At 48.0% G+C, this 15,595-nt stretch overlaps 1 protein-coding gene across 3 annotated transcripts in view; it reads right to left on the reverse strand.

Moving 5' to 3' along the window:
* Nucleotides 1-15,595, reverse strand: part of ZHX3 (zinc fingers and homeoboxes 3) — a 46,658-nt gene that overhangs the window by 14,483 nt on the left and 16,580 nt on the right. For 2 of the 3 annotated variants that reach the window (XM_071446983.1, XM_071446986.1), the window contains exon 2: nucleotides 14,736-14,842. The gene's annotated coding sequence lies outside the window, so the exon portion shown is untranslated. Of the gene's footprint in view, nucleotides 1-2,744; nucleotides 2,890-14,735; nucleotides 14,843-15,595 lie in introns of those variants that run through there. The other variant, XM_071446985.1, reaches the window with a different exon arrangement.

The raw sequence follows: 15,595 nt of genomic DNA on the forward strand, positions 1-15,595 counted from the left end.
ACCAGTCTGAATTATTTATTGCTGAAGGATGCCCAGTGAGGGCTACTGCTAATCCATCCCAGTGACACACTGTGTGAATGGACATCTCAGCAGAGACCTCTCCAGGCCACATCCCTGTCATTCCATGCAGACAGACACAGCCAGCAGGGACAGATCACCTCTCCAGAGAAACTTCCAAGGTGTGGGAGGGACCTCTCTGCCAGCTGTGCCAGCATGGCTCTGTGAGGGAGAAGAAAGGGCAAGATTTGGCAGGGCTGAGCTCCTCTGTTCCCACTCTGTGGTTGTGCATCCCAGCTAGCTGGAGTCCAGCATCCTCCCTGAGTAACTCTGCAAAAGCTGCAGCTGGGAGGAAGTCACAGCATGGGAACATCTCCAGCAGCCTAAAAATGCTGCTGAGCATCACTCTGGCTTCTGGCACACATCCCCATGCCATGCCCTTGCACCTGGAGGTAGTGCCTGCCACCCAAAGCCTGGTTCATAACCCACACCGAGGTCGTGACGCACTTAATTCTTTGGGGGTTTAACCCCATTCAGCACTGCAAGGTCATCAATGAGCAGTTAGGGAGATTTTCCCCTCCAGAGCAGATTGGTAGCCCACTAACTCTGCAGGCACTCAAACCTTAACATGAACAAGCAGAGCCACCAGCAATACAATAACCACAGCCCCAGAGAGGCCACGCAGGCAAGAAAGGCGCTTCACATCTTATTATTTCACGCTGCACGAATGTACAAACACATGCACAAACTTCAGCAGTTTTGAGCTTCAAGCAGCATCACAGTCAACGTTTGTACTAAGGAACAATTTCTCTTTATGCCAACTGGTCAGGGTGCTTTGTAGCTTAAGCCTGGCTTTGAAACCACGGGGACAGTCTAAATGCAGTGGGAGCCGGTTGACCGAACAATCGTATTCATTCTCCATTCCTTGGCAGGCCTAGAGCAGAAAAGAGTCTTTTCCATTTAGACCAGTTAAACAGAGCTATTCATTAAAAATTTCACCCTTCTCCAAACTGCTGGACTTCTCCATTTAAAACCTGCCTTTAAGAGAAGCCCTCTCTCCTCTGCCCCACAGTGCTCCTCATCCCCCTGTCTCAAGTAGGTGCCTGTTTCTGAGCTGTGTGTTTGGATTGCTCTTGTGCTGTAACAGCAGCACCTCTCCTGTGTGCTGGTATCTGGGCAGAGGCTGCCTCAGCACTCAGGGACTAAGGGCAATTATATCTGCTTTTTTTTTTCCCCCTCCCAGACAAGCACAAAACTGAGCAAGATGGAAGGTTAGAAAGAGCCGGCTGAAACAGAACACGATTGGAGTATAAAAATAGGTCAGTGGGATAATATAACCTTTAGACTATTGGCAATGTGCCCCCCTTAGAGACAAGCCTGTGTGCTATATTTCAGGAGAATGTGAGGAATAAAAAACAACCACCACAACACACATCAAAACAAAACCACTGATCATCCCTCAGAGCTTTGCGTGCTTCTGTTTGAACATCACTAACATTAATTCACTCCTTTTCCTCTGCCTTCATCCATTTGATTGAGCACAAAATAAATGTTATGTAATCATACCATTAACATCTTCCAAAAAAGTAATAATCTCTTTTGGCACAGAGGCTTCATTACAGATTTGCTCCGCATTGCACTACCTTAGCAGGGTTCACAGTTCCAGCAATCCAGGGACCCACCTCCACAGCTTCAATCCTCAGATTTTGTCCACACTGCAAAACATTCCCAGCATTCCCCCAAAGCAAAAGGCCCAGAGATAAATAATCACATCTCAACAGAGCCAGCTCTGGGGTTAGCACCGCCAGCAGAGGACACCAGATAGCATTAATGGAGCTTCAGGAAGTCCCTCAGCTCATCAGTATGTGGGTGTCCCATCACCTCACACTCAGCTGGGGACTGCCAGCAGGCTGGTTTGTGCCTGAACAGGACAGTATGACCGTGCTTGTAAACACACTGGGGTTCCCATTTCAGCCCCTTGTGCTTTCTCTAGGATGTTTTCTCTTTGCTTGCATTGTCAGGGCTTTGTTTGTGATTTCATCTGAAACACAGGCATCTCACACATCAATTATATCCTGCCACACCACCTTCAGATGTGCCACATGCTTTGTGATCCCACCCTCGGAGCTCATTGTCAAGCATCACCATTTCTGTAGGACAAATCCAGCTTTGGCAGATGCAGCCCTTCAGAATGTATGTGAACATGAATAGATTACACCTAAAATACACTTCTTTGTGGTTTTATTATCTGAAATTGCTGAACTGGCTCCAAGACAAAAATCTACTGGGAAGCTCAGAGCAATGAATAAGCACCAGAGGTAGATCTTTCTCCACATCAAATTTCCAACAAGGATACTTGAGACTTTTAAATCAGCAGGGAACACTTGGCTGAGCTGCTGAGGAGCTCACAGGTGTGAGCACCCAATGGCAACAGAGCACAGAGTGCCAGAGCCCCACTGTGCTCTCAGTGCTGCTCCAGCCTGCCCCTTCCCAAGGAATCATCTTGGGGAAGCCTTGGAGCCCACCTTGCTGATGTACCCCTGCTCACAGCCCCGCTGCCAGGCTTGCACATCACCTCCATATGGGTGTCCTTAACTGAGGGGCCATCACCCCAAATCTGGGAACCACAGCTCTCATGCCAGCACAACATTTACTGTTAAAAGAAAACCAGTGTCAGCTTTTATACCGGCACCAAAACGATCCCACTGCAGACACAAACCCAAAAGCCTGTCACACAGGTTTCTCACCAAGCATCCAAGGCCCCTGTGGAATGAAGAACCTCTTGCTGAAGCCAGGCTGATCACCAGGCTGATCACCAGTTACCGAGCAGCCGCAAAAGGGACAGAGCAGCAGCAATTCCAGGGAAGTAAAGAGTGCCCAGAGCTTTAAAACAAGATGTGGGTGGGAAGGACTAAACCAAGCTACTAAACAGTACCAGAGGCGCTGGAGCTGATCATCTGCAGCACAGCCTGATGACTATGAGTGCTGCAGCCCCTTCCCAGCTGAGCATTTTTGGATTACTTCATCCCCTGTGCCCTTTTGCAATATGCAGCTTCCAGAGCTGTGTTACATCCTGGCTCAGCCTCAGCTCCCATTCCTCCACTTACAGTTGCTATAACCAAAAAGAAAACTGCAAAATACTTTGTCTGAAAGCAAAGAAACAGGGTTTGGCAGGTTGGGATTGTGGATTATTTTTTTCCATCCCCATGCATTCTGCTTCAGAGTCGTCCTTTCAGACGCTGCGCGCAGCCGATGGCTTTTGCAGCTTATTGAGCCCGCTGGTTTATGGCAATGTTTTTCTGCTCACTGAACTGGCTCATTCTTTCAGCAGAACAAACTGTTCCACGTTGAGGCAGGAGTTGGCTGTGTTTTAACAAAGGATTTTTCCCTTCTGACAGTGTTTTGCAAAAGACCCAAAAAAAGGAGTTTGGAGCCAAGTTACAAAAGGTCAGGAGAGGCAAGTCGAGCACTGGGTGTAGTTCCTGTATGTCACAGCCAGACAAGGAAATGGGTGGGGAGAAGAGGAATGGCACTTCGAGCTGCAATAATATGTATAAAGTGATATTAATGAGGAATGGGCTTTTAAATGAGGATGGCAAGTATGCAGGCACCGTAATTTTTGCTGTACAACAGCAGGCTTGTTAGGTAGGCTGAGGCTTCTGCAATCATTTATCCATGTGAAGCATGCATTTGAGAGAGTTCAAGTAGCACTAGGAGTGAGAAAAAGGCAGTCTTATTTGCTTCCCCTCCCCAAGCTGATTTCAAGGAGCTACCACACTCTCATCTCCCGTCAGCCAAATGAATATTCAAAAGGCTTCTGCCAAGCCAGCGCCAGTCAATCAGGGAAACAATGCTGCAGGGAAAAAAACCACTGGGCTGAGAGACCTGTGTGAGACAGGCACCTTGTCCCTCACCACGGCTCTGCTTTAGCATCCAAGCCTTTAATGTGGTGCACGGTGCTCCTGCTCTGCCTGCTCCATCCCCTGCCACCCCACAGGACAGCAGGGCCACAGCAGAGCTGCTGGATGGAGGATGAGCATCCCAAACCAGGGTGCTGCAAGTGGGGACGATCCCAGCACTGTGGTCCCAGCAGCACAGCCCTCCTGAGGGAGCTGGTGATAGCTCTTCCCTCTCTTCTGCTACAGGCTGGGACCACAAAGGTTTCCTGCATGGGATGGGCAGGTTCCTGGCGAGGGCCCATTCCCTGCTCAGCAGCAGCAGCTGTAGGAATTGGGTCTTTCTGCTCTGTGCACTGTACATGGACAAGCCAAGATGGACAACTCTGGCCTTGCAGATGTTGGGAGGAGGGAGCCAAGGGGATCTGCAGCAGTTGACAGTATGTCATGCCTAATACTCAAGCTTTTCCAAGCCTCAGAGGATCCCTGAATAGAAAGAAACCACCCACCACTGGAACACAGCCACTTTTGTGGCTGGAAGGGGCAGATGTTCAACCCCATACAACAATGCAACACAACAGTCGAGGCTGTAAGTGAAGAATGCTGCATCCACTTAAAACTCAAGAGGGAAATTAGGGACACCATCTAATTCTAGAACTACCATTTGGTCCTGATGCTTAAAGTTCACATACCTACTCTGCAGGAGTGACACAGGGCTTCCTTCCATTGCCTTAAATAGGCAATATCCTGGATTAAAGCACTGAACCACAAGGACTTCAGAAGCATATGGCCAGACTGGCAAGTGCTCAGCTCCTTCAGCTGGAACACCAGTTCCCAAATAAGTTCAGCTCCTTTTTAGCACCTACATAAGTGACAGACTTCCAGAAGTCCCAAGTGGACTGCACAGGACAGGCCCTGCTGGCATAGAGAAGGGCTGACCATTAAGAGAGCTCAGTATCTCTGACAGCCAAAACCTTTGCTGAGATGAGCCTGGGGAGAAGCTGAGTTTCAGAAATCCTGCTCACCACAGCCAGCACTAAATCCTTCACCACTCAGCTGCCAAGAAGAGTTTGGCATGGAGAACAACCATCCTAACCACCACACCCTCATTCACTGACCCTCAAGACTTCCCATGAGACAACCTTCTCCCTTTCTCTGAAATACTCACCATGTCTTTTAGGATTGATAGGAAGAGAAAAATGGATTTGAGACGTGATTTGAGATCTCTCTGGGCAAAATCTGGGCATCTGGATCACGCACCTGCCACCCAGATGCAATCCTGGTCATTTGCTCCCTCGTTAGAAAGTGTATTTGTTCAAAACCATTTGTCAAGACACTCTGGACAGAACTCAGAGACACAGAACAAAGTTCAAGGGTTATCTGTGATATGAACTGTGCCAGTCAGGGCTCTCCTCTTCCTCCAGCTGTTTAGTGACACTTGGAATGGAGTGGCCTTACTGGAGAGTCAATTATTTTTTTAGTTGAAAACTCACCATCCTCTAGATCAGCTGTGAGCTGAAAGCATCCCAGTTATTTACTGCTGGAAGCTAAAGGAATTTCCTTACTCTCAGAAAACAGACATTTAAAATTAGTTTCAAGTTCAGTTCTGATAAACAAATGACATTCTCCTCCTTTCCCTCTCCTGTTTTGTTTTGGGGGTTTTTTGTTTGGGTTTTTTTGAGGGGGAGGGGGATTGGCTGTTTGGAGCTTTTTTGGGTTTTGTTTGTTGTTTGTTTTTAAGTCATTCCTGCTAGTCCAACCCGCCTTTTCCTCAGTTGCTCTTTGCAACTCCTCATTTAAAAACTCATTCACAAGGATGCAGGGGAACTACAGACATCTTCTGAGAAAAAACACCAAAGCCAGATCTCTGATTTCAGAGCTTTTCCTTTGACACTTGATTCCCTGAGAACCTCATTAAAAAGAAACAAACCACCATGCATTTAGGTTTTTTCCCACTTCCTATGAAGAGCAAAAGGTTGAGAAGTGGGATGGAAGTTCAGGACTTCAGCTCTCTGCTGACAACCAAGATGAGCCCACTCCACCTACCCTGCCCAAAAGCTGGGGATGCAAACAGCTCCCAGCAGATTGATGAGGAAGACAAAAGGTATTTTAAATTCATATGACACTGTAATTAAAGGGTTTGGGGGTTTGGACTGAGTCCCACAAGCCTGAATTCATATTAATGGACTTTGTACGTTGTGGATCACAAGGCCTTGATACAAGGAGATTATTTTAAAAAATTCAGGTGTGCTGGGAGAATTGCCTCCTTGCTGTGTTTTAGTGAGTCTGCCCATGAACTGCCAGCAATTACTAAGCTTCCACTCTGTATTCAAAGCTCTATACAATGGAGTTTATTATTTTTAAGCCTTTCAGACATCAATGTAGCAAACTTAACAGAGCTATTTGGAAGATTAAGACACAAACACCACCATATTATTCAATTTAGCTCCAACACTGAACACTTATTTCTGTAAAGGATCACAGCTAATACATTGCCAACTGCCAGCAGAGACAAACACTTAAAGTCACACTGCAGCATGGTCTTATAAATCAAATTTAAGATATAAGAAGAAGGAAATTACTATCATTATGCAAGTACAGCTCAATTACCACCAACTGATAGCAAACCTATCTTCAGGTCCTTCAAAAATTCATCCCTAGAAATGACAGCCCAAGGAAATCCTCGTTTTCTGTGCATGCAGCCAGGTGTGAATCTACTAATACACCTCTAATAGCTGTATTAGATTACTTTTCTAAGTATTTTATATGTTCACAAGAGTGCAAAGAGACTTTGTTACCACCTCACCACCCCAGTTTGCAGTGGGGAGGTCACTAATAGCTGCTCTATTTGCCAAATCAGAGCAGCAGACAGGTGACAAAGGGGAGTGATGAAAGAAAACAAAGGATTTGTGCCTGTTTCCTACCATTACAGTGCTCACAGGAGAGCTGACTGCTGCATTTTGCCTTCCTGAAACCATCCCACCCTTCATATACATTGCATGAACTTAAGTTAGACTGGGTGCAGGACTGGCAGAGGGGAACAACATCCTTCATGGGAATGAAATGAAGTAGGAGTCAATTAAAAAAAGAATTAGTTTGCCATACAAAGACTGTCATTTCCTTAGAGCTGACTTAACCTGAAGCTTTTGGAGAAAATCCATCTGTTGCAAATTTAAAATTTCCCAGCCCTTCAAATGAACATGGAAAAGTTCTCATTGCAAAGTGTCCCAAGAATAAAAGAAATATTTCTGGTTTGCACCAAAGACATCACAGACTATGTTATAACTTCAGCAAGACAGAAATCAAGAACCCCTCCTGGCTTTGCAGAAAAAAAATGAAGGGTTGTCTCATTACACCAGTCTAAAACATTCATTATCCTCATTAGGGTAAAGGGCACAGCAACATTATTAACTGTGTTTCACAGTACTAAGAAAACAGCAGGATAAAGTAAACTGCAGGAGTCAGCACGGGGGACAGTAAGGTAAAAACATCCATGCTGTGTCAGCAGGCAGCCTGCACACACAGGAATGGGGATGACTGACTGGTGATGCCATGATGGAGCATTTCACTTCTAGGCCAGCAGCCCAAAGCACAGTCAGGTTAGCAGAACATGGTCCTCCAGGCACCTGCCCTCTTCTTTGGGCTAGGAGTGAACAGAGTTGGGAGCATCTTGATGATACTGCACCAAATGACAGCATGTCACACTGGATGAGGCTCAGGACAGCAGGAACTGCCTCCATGCACCAGCCCACCATCACCCACCACACAGGATCAAGGGAATAGAAACCTCCCATGGCAGGGCAGTGCCCACAGCCTGCAGGACTCATCCCTGATCCCATCAGGAGCAGACAGGGCACAGGAACCCCTCGAGAGCAACACCCCTGTGATAATTCCACACTGAGCTGCCTCCCCAGGGGCCAGAGCAGGCAGAGCAGTGAGAACAGGGCTCCTCCAGGGAGCTCTCCATGGATCACTGCTGTAACAGTGCCAGGGATAGCTGGGACAGAGGCTGGCAGCACTGCCCAAAGCACTGCCACCGTGTTTTGGGGTTCTTCTGCACCATCTGTTTGCACATCAAAAACAAGCAGCAACCACAGGGGTAACACAAAAAAATCATGGCCAGCTGCTCCTATCTGCACCCTTCTCAAATTTGGCACAAGTCTCATCATCACCTGCTGTGATGTGCTGGTGAGTGCAGAGAAGCTGCCAGTGCAGGAGACATCCTCACTGTTTAAATGACTCATTCTGGGCAAGGTCCCACAGGATGGCAGCTCCCTGCCTGAGGGAGATTCAGGGTACACTCACTTGCCATCCCCCAGACTACATCAGTGCTCTGAAATCAGGGTTCAGCTCCATCAGGAAATTGCTGCCAGCCTCTCCTTGTTGCCTGGCATCTTCCCCACATCCCTCCCTTCCTTGGTCAGTAGTTATTTCCACGGCATTTTAGAATTTCCCAAGAGACATGTGCAAAGCCTCTGCCCAGGGCTCCAAGATCCTCCAACAGACAGCCCTGAAGACTTTTAGAAGTCACACATCCATGTGATCTCCCACACACATCAGTCTGGGGCTCACCCTCCCCCACAAAGTGGCTTGAACAACTAAAAGTCTCACAACTTGGGGAAAAATCCACAGCCTTAAATGTTTGTTGGCCCAGCAGGAAGATCACACAAACCACAAAAGGGAAAAACAAGAGGGTTAGACAGCAGAAGTACTTAATGATACCACATCCTGTACATTGAATTCAATTTCTTCCCTTTCACTAGTGTCAGGGGTGCTGTTCAAGACAGTTTTACTCCTAGGTACCAGGCAGAGTCTGAGGAACAGCCAGACCTGGCTGTAGCCTGAGATTTGCAATCCCTGGTCTAGAAGCAGCCCCAGCCTGTTGCTGTGCCCTGGAGGCCATATGCTGCCCAGCCTTGCAGCATCCCAGCAGGACAGTCAGTAACTCAGGATACCTTGAAGGAGAAGGGGGTTGGGGTTTTGGCTCTTGGGAAGGGAAGGATGGAGATGAAAGCAAACCTTCTGTCCAAAATGGATGGATTTTTCCAGCTGCTGGGCCATGCCTCTTGCACAGGTGACAGAAATTGTGTATGATATATTCACACCAAAGATGAAAGAGTGGCCACAATTCACACTGCTGGTTCTCAACAGCCTGCACAAGCCACTGGAGCAGCTGTGTGACCAGAGGGAAATACAGATAACAGCATTTTGAACATTTCTGGATGGTCAGATACTCCTCAAGAACATTTTTCCTCCACAACCACCACGAGATCTGATTTTCTGCCACATCCCAGAGATGGTAATTTCCATCCACCCACAGCATCCCACACCAGCTGGAGCTCACTCACTGCCACAGGCTGGGGGTCTCAGGCTGGTGGCTGTCCCACATCCACCCCAGAGACGGCAAAGGGAAGAGGGGCTGCATGTGTCTGGGACAAAGGAGGCTCAGCATCACTCTGTCCCAACTCTGCTGTACCTAAAACAGAGGCAGATCCCCTCAGGACAGCTGTCATGTGAGGGTTTCCCACAGCTCATCCCATGGGAATGGCAGGGAGCCTCCAGAGCAGCACACAGGAGACAGCCAGCCCCTTGTTCCCCCAGATGGCTGCTCCTCCAACCACGAGGTTTTAGCACATTTCAGGCATGCTGGAAAACTTCTCCTGACATTCAGGGAGTGGGAAAAGGGGTGGTCAGTGCTGTTACCCTACAGTGGGAAGGAGCAGGGAGAGATGAAATGATCTGCCCCAGGTCTGTGTGCACACTGCCATGGGGAGCAGCACCATGTGCCATCACCTCCATCCCCAAAGCCACCACCCCTCCTCAGCATTCACCCAGGTTCAAAGCAGAAAGGCAGCACAGGGGCACCAGAAACCTGCTCTGCCCAAACTGGCCATCAATTTAAAGAGCTGAGAGCAGTGCTAAGGAAGATTGACAGCTCAAGGAGCAACCACCTTGCTAGTGCAGTTATGCCAGGAGCCCCAGGACCTAATGGAACATATTCTCTGAGTACCTATAAAACCCTTTAAATGGATCATCCTGTTCTGTTTTCCCCAGGAAAACAGAAAAGAGGCCCATGAGATGGTTGTGCTTCCTAGTCCATCCAGGTTCTTCACACAGCAGCTCTGGAAAAGGGTACAGACACCTTCCCACTGCCACAGCTCCTGGCTGGAAGGGAAATGCTGTCACCAGTGTGTTACAGAAAGGGAAATGAGGCACAAAGCAATTTTAAATAACTCGCCCAAGGTCACAGGAAGCTTATAGCAAAGTCAGTAATTAAACTCAGGACTTGTGAATCCCTAGTCTAGTTTTTTTATCAGAATTCACCCTTTGATGGGTCACCTTTAGTCAGATACCCTCCTATTTTGCACTGCCACTGAATTATACTGGCAGAGGGAATTATTACGAGTTTCTCTTACAACCCAACATGCTTAAAGGGCTGTTTTGGAAATAAAAGCAAACTTGCAGCATGCTCAGAGCACTGGAACAGACAACTCCTCAGTGCTGCAGAGAGCTGAACCACCAAAGTGATTACAGGGCTCCAGATCAAGCTGGGAAATAAGAAGCTGTTTTTCCCTGCAGTGAATCACTCTGTTTTGAAGGGTGGCCTCCAGTCCACAGTTTGAAGGGTGGTGAGTAAGAACTCACCATTTCACCTTGGATTTGTGTCCTCTTTCCCAAATACCTCTGAAGACACAGAATATTGCAGCCTTAGCTCTGAGCCAGACATCCCAAAGCCTCTCCCTTTGCAGCAGGCCTCTCCTTGAACCTGAGGTGCCACCGGTTTGTGCTGGTACACAACAACAGAATGGACTTTCTCCAGACTTCCACAGGCACAGCTCTTTCCCTTCCTAAAGAAAACCTGTTCAAGCACACCCCAGTCCCTTCAGAGAGCCTGGACACAGCCTTGACTGGAGCCTGGCACAGCCTCAGGGCACCCCTGGCAGACAGGGCTGAAGGCATCTCTGAGCATCCAACTGCTGCTCCTGGAGCCCAGAGCCTTCCTGGGGCACTGCTCACCTCACCAGAGAACAGCAGAGCCACTGCACATCCCAGACCCCAGCAAAGCCAAACCCTCCTGACACACAGATGGGGTTTGTAACAGCACAGACCATCAAACCACATCTGTGGATATCTGCAGTGCTCAGATCCCTTTTCAGCTGATGACAAATAGTGGAAGTGTTGGGCAATAGGTTTGGAAAGGGACACGCAGGATGGAATTTGCCTTTCACAAAATACAATGTGAGGGGCAGGAGTCAAAACTGTTAGTGTGGGGCTAGCCAAGAAGTTTATGCATCCAGTGGCCTCATCTTTCTGAGTACAAGCAATTTAATTTGTCACACTGATATTGCATACATGTCCTGAGCAAACAGGTCAGTAAGAAGTTAGAGTAGGAAGGGAGGAATGAAGGAAAAGAATGCAAGGGCATTTGGAAAACTCCATCTGATCTGCAAGTTGGGGAACTTTGCAGTTACACATACTGATTGGGGGGAGAGGAAAAGAGGAGGTAAGAGAGGCCTCAGAGCTCCATGCTCAGGGCTACAGCCCTGCCTGGGGACTGAGGGGCACTGGGCAGGGCCAGCCCCAGCCATCACCTTCCTAGGGAGCACCAACACTGCCAGCTTAACAGAGAGAAAAGGAGAAAAGAGAGAGAGCTTTACCTCTTCTAAGACTCTGTTACAGAAAGAAACCCCACATGCTACCAAATTACATGGACAGTCCTGTTTTGCAAAGCCTTTGTGTGGGGAATTCTTTGCTTTGAGCTCTGCTGTAGATTTGCAGGTGAACGAAACTCCTGTGAAAAATTTACCTCTCAGGGTGAGGAAATGAAATCTCTTTTCCCATCTGTTCTTCACTGGCAGAGCAGAGGCTCTGGGTGCAAGGGCTGCATGAGTGGGACAACCCTGCCCCAGCCCTTTAAGGCCACTCACCAGAGGTCCTTGCTGTCACTCCACACCACAAACCCAGTGAGGAGCACACCCAGGGCTGCAGCTTCACACAGGGCACCAGTTCTGGGAAAGCACCCAGAACAACACCAGCATGGTGCTGTCCCCACCATGGATCCTGTCTTCCCTGACACCATCAGATCAGGGTGAACCCCTCAGCCCTCTGCAAGAACCAGCTCAGCAGAAACACCTCCAGAGGGTTATTAGCAACAAGACCAAACTAGCAGCCGTGGGCCTGCAGATCCTTGGGCCCTGAACACAGGGCTGAAGAGGCATGACATCAACTATGTCAAAAATTTGCTTGCTTTGAAATCCTACTCCTGCTTATTTATGTTCCAGGAGTACCCAGAGGCCTCAGCCAAGCCCTACAGAGCTGGGGCTGCAGAAGTGCATTTGCACATGTAATGGCCATAGAATCACAGAATGGTTTGGACTGGAAGGGACCTTAAAGATCATCTTAGTCCAGCCCTGCTGCCATGGCCAACCCTACACCAGGCTGCACAAAGCCCCACATGTCCACAGAGAGCTCCAGCCCCATAGCCAGCCACAAGCAGCTCAGTTTTCACTAGAAATAACTCACAGCCAGGCTGGAGGTGAGGAGGTGCTGTGGCAGGGCAGGCTCCAGCAAAGAGGCAGCACAAGGGCTGGGAAGGAAGCCAGCAGCCAGGCACCATGGCCAGGGGTGTCCCTGGGGCTCTGCCTCCACAAGCCAAAACACCCTGGTGAAAATGCTGCACACAAAGCTCTATAACCCCCACAAGGATGCAGAGCAGGCTGTTAACCTAAACAGACAGGTCTGAGATTGATCTGCAGGAAGGATGAAATCAAGAGGCAAAAATAACATTTCCAACACACCAGTGACATACCAAGCCCTTAATCCAAGGCACTATTTACAGGCCAAGAGCATTCCTTGCTGCTCTTACCTTCAGCTGCAAGGTCTGGGTCAGCAGCTGCCTTGGAGGAGCCTGTTTGAAGGTAACAGACAGCCCAGGGAACAGCCAAGCCCAGAAACCGGGATTTGCAGGCAAAGATAAATAATTAAAGGGACAACTGAGCACAGCTCACTAGACTTGGCTTCACAATGCAAACGCTGAACGTGGAAAACTCAAACTCCCCAAATGCATTAAATGCCCATTTTGCTATTTCAAAGTCTTCTACTTTCTCCAGCATCCAGATATTTACTTCCCAGATGTACTGCCAGGAATAGGGTCTTGTAAATAAAGTTTTACAAAAAAGGAAGGTTAACACACAACATATTTTTCCCATTACTTCAATACATCCTGCAAGCTCTGCAAGCTTGGTAAAGAAAGAGTCTATTTAAAAATCTAGGGTGGGGAAGAATTAGCTCACCAAAACCATAAACAGATTTGCTTTGCACTTTCAGGCCAAGAGAAAAACAAGACAGGCCATGCACGTATTGATGCACACAATGGCACAATCGTTTTAAAAACAAATGAATTGGGAGGGAGAGGACACCACAGGAGGGTGGGGGAAAAGGAGGAGCAGAGACAAAGGAGCCAAGTTCTTCAGCAAAGATCCTCAGCTTGGTTCTTAAAGATCCCTGAGAAGATACTGAAAATCCTTTGTGGGCCAGCACAGGCCCATGAGCCTGCAGGGAGGATGGCACACTGCTACAAGGCCATCTCTGGGTGCTGCCCTCCAGTAATGAACAGTGTCTTTTTCTGCAGATGGAGCACAAAGGAATCCTTCTTATTTACCCAGACACCTTCCACATGAACCATCCACATCCATTATTGCTGTCTTTCCATGGCAGATAGCAAGGCATATAAAATTTTATGCCCTTCTCCCTACTTTACTTCCTAAGAGATCAAACTCTGTTTACAACAGCAGAGCAAAGCTACCAAAACTTCACCCTCTTCCTCCTGCAAAATTCTCTGTTTATAATAGCCAGACAACCAGAGAGCCACAATGTTCACTGCATTTGCACAATTACTGCCATAAGGTTTTGAGGACCCACCTAGATGCAATTAGGGGAGGGAACTTCAAGGAGGACAGCTCTCAGGGGCCTGAGGGTGCACGTGGATCCCAGCACATCACATGCTTCAGCAGGGTGCTTTAGTTTATTCCTACCAGTTTAACAGGCTACAGAACTGGAAGTGTGTCAGGAAAGCTGCAGCAAACAGCATCAGTCCAGTTACTGTACTCCCAATGCTGATTATTTAATAAAGTCTAGAAACAAGCAGTCTCCAGACGTGGCACAAGCTGGGTAGAAACCACTCCAGGGTTTGAAAATCCCCATTTTCACAGGGACACTGTCATTTATCACACAGCCATGAACTGGGTGAACAAATTCCCTGCCAGTCTGCTCACTGATGTTCAAGCATGGAGCTTACTTTTTGTACAAATAAAATGGCTTGGCTCTGCTATGAGACCCAATTTCTTCTTCAAAAGCCTGGAACGGTGTAATGGAAAACTGGAGTGTTATTTCCAAGCACACTTCTTCCATCCACAGAAGCCAAAGGGAAAAAGCATTGCTCTCCTGACCCTTCATCCACACCATGGGACAGATGGATATTTATTAAGTGATATGGAAATAAAGTAAATCAGCAACTAGCACACAGATAGAGGAGCCAGCCAGGAGAAAAGTACAAACACACAGGCTATCTGAACTCTGCTTTGTTCAAGGAGTGATATCCAAAAGTAAAGAAAATAAAAATTTCCCCCTTCTCAGGGACACCTGGAAGTATAAGCCAAGCTTGATCTGACCACAGAGCAGCCCCTGCTCTCAAGGCAGTGAAGCCAACCACTGCAGGATCATTCCTTCAGCCAGCAGGGATCTCTGGGACACACTGGAATACACCACATTTCCCTGTCCAGGCTGCACAGCACAGAAGGTTTCACTTCCCACACAGCACCCGAGGTGACAGCAGTGTCCTACCTGCTCGAGGGACCACGTCCTGAGCCTGTCGTTCTCCTGCCCCTCCTCTGTGCTCACCCACATCTTTAAAGTGCCTGCAGTTGCCTCAGTAGCACCAGGATTCAGGGCTGGAAGAGAAGACATGACACCAAAAATTACTGCTGCGCTCCTAAAGGAGAAGGCAGCCCTTGGTTAGCAAAGGCTAAAAGCAAAAATAAAACACTGATTAGTTTGAGGTGCCCACCCTGCCATGCTCACACAGTATATCCCACTGAAGCATCCTAAACACCCATCTTTGGATATTTTTTTCTCCCTCTCAATCAGTAAAGACATTATTTATCAGAAGTTACCCAAATTTGCTGAATTAATCACCAAGCTCTGAACCCAGTGAAAGCAATCCCCCAGCTGCAGTGTGCTGGAAACCAGTGACACTGCTGCCCAGATCCCTGTGGACTTGGTCCATTCCAGGGCTGGAAACCTCCACTGGCCAGAACATATTTAAAGCAGCAACCACAGCACCCTGGCTGCCACTGCCACAGCAGCAGCTAAATATAACATGCAGCTCTGCTCATAGCTGTGGCCTTCTTTTCTCCCCTCATTTCCCCCCACTGCCATCCAATCCCTGTTCCCTCACCACTGGAGAAGCAGCAGAGCCAGCTCCGTGTATTTCCTAATTTCTAAACTTTATTGTCTAAAGAGATAAGCAGCCAAGTGGATTTCTGGGATTAAGTTCAGACCAGGGGAGAAAACAGCATATTGAAAAACAAAGAGTCACCCTGGAAAAAGGTGAGCCAGAGCTTGGAACAAGGATGAAAACCAGGAAAATTAGGTTGTGATAGCCCAAGTAAAGGAAAATTTAAAGTTGTTTGTTGCTCCTGCCC

This window comes from Agelaius tricolor, unplaced genomic scaffold (assembly GCF_023055355.1).
Source record: "Agelaius tricolor isolate 1412-34295 unplaced genomic scaffold, bAgeTri1.0.p SCAF_23, whole genome shotgun sequence".
NCBI classification, from domain to species: domain Eukaryota; kingdom Metazoa; phylum Chordata; class Aves; order Passeriformes; family Icteridae; genus Agelaius; species Agelaius tricolor.